The following is a 5,006-nucleotide window of genomic DNA, read 5'->3' as shown; positions in this document are numbered from 1 at the left end:
AAGGTCTCAGTCGCATGGAGGAGGTGACATTCGAATGACTATATTTCTCTCCATCGCTTCCTTAAGCTTGGCATGTGAGCAACTGGGGTCAAATCTGGACTGTGGAAACCCTAAACCCCCAATCACATGGATGGAGATTTTTCCATGCGACTAGAAGGCTCCAGTTGCACATATGAGCTTTTGTGCGTGCAACTACAATTGAATCCTTTCTGTTATTTGCCTGCAACTGGGGCCCAAAACCCTAAATTGGAGATGTTATCCTCAGACCCTGTAATTTCACCTCAAAGTGAACATGATCCTCTGTAGACAGGCCTCAGATCTGTGTGAGCCAAAAACCAAGATAGAAAAGTGTCTATTCATTGTGTCTAAATGAGGTAGAGGGAACTTGTATTTATAGCATTTCAAGGTGGTCCACTTTTCTTTAGGTCCGACCTTATCAAATATGCACATGTGGGATTTTCTTCATAAGTACACATTCCCTTATCTAATTTAAGTGATCTTTAGGTCGATTTTGGTCCTCTCAAAAAGAGGAATTCAATGAAATAATTATCTCCATCAGGTGAGTTGTCCAAAGTGGAATTTGACTTCATTTCCATATTTTAATACAAATATTTAAAGAGTATTGAAGAGGATTCCCCTGTATCAAGAGGCCAAGTTGTTGATTAGAACTCAGAGAATTCCAAGGAGATGTAATATACAAGTAAGTTGTTATTCCACTGTTATTGTAGAACAATAGGATAGTTATTTTCTAGCTGCTCAATTGCAAATTTTGATGAAAGATAGAGTTGTTCATCTAGTAGTAGTGAATGAGGAACTACTTTCTCAACAATAGAAGATATATATACTTCTCAAGAAGAAAATGGGTGCAACTATGGTAGAGAAGAAAACAGAATATCTCATGTGTCTATAGCAGAATCCATAGAATTAACAAGGGAGCAAGGGTGAAATAGACACTGGTTGTAAATCTGGTAGCTCTTCTAAATAATTGGAGGATCTAGATGAAAATATATATTTTAGAAGGAAACTTATATCAATTTTTGAGAAAATTGAGAAATTAAAATCCATAAATAAAAAACTGGAAGTTGAGAATATTGTATTAAAAGAGCATCTATTGAAATATCATAAGCATGAAAAGAGTTTAGAAGCTTTGGATGAGATTCGAAGCAATCAATGTCTCCCTCAAGTTGAGACAAGTTTTTATTGTGAAAGTGATTCAACGGTAGCTTTGAATTCAAGAAGACCCATCATCTTTGTAACAGTAAAAGGGCCAAACTATGTTACAATAATACAACAAGAATACAAACATGTTACTAGTCATGAAGCTAAAGGTAAGGAACCCCTTACATGGTTTTATTGTGTTGGAGTAGGACATTATGACTCTAAGTGTTTGGAGAAGAAGAAACAATAGCTTAAGAGGAGCATAAACATGTTTTAGCCACAACCATGAATTTCTCAGAAAAGTAATTCGAATAGCCACTCACAAAGAGCCTTTTTCCCTTAAGGAAAAATTTTTCAAAGGAAAAATAGATTTAGAGAAGCATCTAATGGATATGTTAGAAGAGGTTAAATTGGAAAATAAGGATAAACTCCATGTGGGTCGGCTTATTTATGGCAACTGATATTTTTATTGGATTTGTCTCGTCGAGAGGTGTAGGATTGATCTAAAGATCATTCAATTCCGATAAGTATTTATGGAGTTATGAATTTATTTGTATTATAAGACTAATTGTCAAGTTGGCCTGCATTTTATGTAGGCTCGGAAGCCCAATAGTCATGTCCATTCATCATCCACGTTTTTAGTATAAATAGAAGGAGACTTTAAGTCATTCTTCACACTTACTCTCTTGTGATCTCTCTTCATCCTGTTTTGGGTTTGATGGAGAAAAGATCCAAAAGATGATGCCCTAATTAAGCCACGTGATATGTTGTTCTTTGAGGAGGTTATACACTGGTCATACAACACATGGAGAGCACTCATATGCTGAAGCTCCACACGCAGTCAAGGGATAAATGTCAGCATTGGAACGCAGTCACATATAAATGGAATGCAGTCACATTGTTATATACGCAACAACTTCATGAATACATATACGCACAATGCAGGTGGATACACAGCCGCTCAATGAAATATACATGCACAGTAAAACATGCAGGTGGACATGCAACAACTTCATGAATGGTTATACTATGGGCATACATGTTGTTATGAATAACGCAGACATGGTATTATGGTGAACGCAGACATTAATATAACATAGTGATGCTGCTATGAATAGCCATGCATATATACACTGTTGAATAAACACAACTATGGTAATGAATACACATTGGATAGTCATGGCAATGAATACACGCTGGGCAGTCAAGGTTATATACACGCTGGGCATATACGCTGCTCATTATGGAGCATATACGCAACAACTTCATGAATACATATACGCACAATGCAGGTGGATACACAGCCGCTCAATGAAATATACATGCACAGTAAAACATGCAGGTGGACATGCAGCAACTTCATGAATGGTTATACTATGGGCATACATGTTGTTATGAATAACGCAGACATGGTATTATGGTGAACGCGGACATTAATATAACATAGTGATGCTGCTATGAATAGCCATGCATATATACACTGTTGAATAAACACAACTATGGTAATGAATACACATTGGATAGTCATGGCAATGAATACACGCTGGGCAGTCAAGGTTATATACACGCTGGGCATATACGCTGCTCATTATGGAGCATATACGCTACCCAATGTTATATATATACACGTTGTTCACATGAAGCATAACTCGGGTATTTGCCTTGAGTTGAGTAGTCGCAGTACTATGAGGGGTAGCCGCAGCAATATGATGAAACACGATATGCTGGTCTAGGATGCCACAGTCACATAGGAAGTATATACGCACTTCATGATACAGTCACGCAGGTGGAATCATACGCAGCAAAATTCATGAATATATAAACGCACAGGATTCATGGATATATATACACGCGGGAGGAATCATATGCAACAACTTCATGATAAAGGGTCTATACGCACCTTGAAGAATCACACATGTTGTTCATACGCTGTCATGGTAACTACATGATACACTGGTTCATGGAGAAACCCTATACACTGTAATATAGACCTGTAAACGCTGTAATGGAAAACTGTTAACACACAGAGACCTGTTAATGTAAAAAGAAGGATAGTTTAACAAGTCTGCCAAATACAATCTATAGCCTAGCTGCTTTGCTAGGTTGCAAGCCATAGCAAGCAGCTAAGGTTGATATCAACAGAAGCAAATTATTGCAGCATGATGAAGCAACGAGAAGGCATAGGTAGCAACATGATGGGCAGCACTATGATATCATGTGCATGGGCAGCACTATGATATCATGTGCATGGGCAGCACAATGATACATGGAGCAGAGGCAACAGCATGATGATGATGCACATTAGTTTGAGTAGCATAATGATGGATAAGATCATGAACATGGGCAGCATGATGATAATCATGATTAGTGCAGTATGCAATGGTGCAGTTAGAGGACGAAATGCAGCACGATGATCGGTGAAGGAGTCACCTTGGAGAATCAGTTGAAGCAGAATGTCTTCAACTGATCTCATCGTTATAGGAGATGATCTATGCTTAGATCTCGATAAGTCAAAGTGTTGACTTCTATTGTAAATATACTCTCTCTCTCTCTCTCTCTTTCTCTGCTGAAATTTGAAGAACATAAAAGAAGAATTGATCAAGGGTTTCCCCACACATTGTGGGGTTTGTCCCTTGCTAGCGCCACATCTTGTGTCCTCTTGTCTGGGCATGTCTTCTGTGATTTATATTTATGTTCTATCTGCAGTTTATCTTAATGCTGATGTGATTGCTTACTGTGAAAATTTAAATAAATTTCTCTAGCATAGAACATACCTAAAGTTAACATGGGATCAAAGCTGAGGTGAAGACAATGCCCAAGCAAGAGTGAAAGAGCAATCACCAAAGATAGTTGGGACAAGATAGAAGGATCAATGGGTTCCTCATAATTCACCTAGAGTGAAGTCGAAGCAGAGCATTTATCAGAATGACGCAGCGGAACTTCTGATAGCCTACCTAAAGATCACTTCATTGGGAAGTTCAGATGTAAGGGTGGAAGGAAAGGCAGATGTCTTGGTTATAAGTTTGGCCTTTATGCGAAGGAATGTCTGAATGGAAGAGAGCAGGTCATCAAGGACACAACCAACTCTTCAAGGAAGCAAGGAACCCCAGGAATGGAAGTCGAAGGTTTTAAGGTGGCATTCTTCGATGGAAAGGTACATGTTTGAAAATAGAATTTTCAAGGATGCTTTTGAGTTCATGGTTGTATTAAGTTACTAGAAGTCCACTGGGGACCATTGACACATAGCACCGGAAGTCTGTGAGTCAGATAGTGATAGGAAAGCCTGAATTCAAAAAAAAGAGCATGAAAATACGTGTCTAAGATGTACTGAAGGAAAATATTACAAGGGGACCATTCCCCTCATGTAGCAGGTCCACAGGTTTGAAACAACCCATGGAGTTTGAGATTCAGGAACGGAAATCTCATGTATACAGGTGGAAGAAAGCCCTCTATGGCTTGAAGCAAAATGCTCCAGGCATAGTATGAGAGGACTGATAGCTGTTTGATGAATCCGAGATTCACTAAGGAGTGAAATTGATCCAAACCATTATCTGAAGGTTGTGGATGATAGACTTCTCATATCGACACCTTATGCGGACGAACTATTTCTGACAATTGCAGATCCTCTCATTTGCAGAAGTAAGAGGGAGTTGGATTTCGAACATATGTTTTGCAGTTAGCACGGGGAGCTCATATTTGGTTGAACCTCACTGGATTGGTGCCAAGAATCTTCTGAGATTTCTTAAGGGCACAATCTCTCATGGATTGAGATACACTGTTAGAAATATGAAACTGCATGATTATTCGAATGCTGATTGGGCAGGTAGTGTGGAGGATCACTGGAGCAC

The sequence above is a fragment of the Pinus tabuliformis genome, chromosome 2_2 (genome assembly GCF_031772625.1).
Source record: "Pinus tabuliformis cultivar Carrire ecotype Pingquan chromosome 2_2, CPIR1, whole genome shotgun sequence".
Lineage (NCBI taxonomy): Eukaryota > Viridiplantae > Streptophyta > Pinopsida > Pinales > Pinaceae > Pinus > Pinus tabuliformis.
This window is presented reverse-complemented; position numbering follows the sequence as displayed.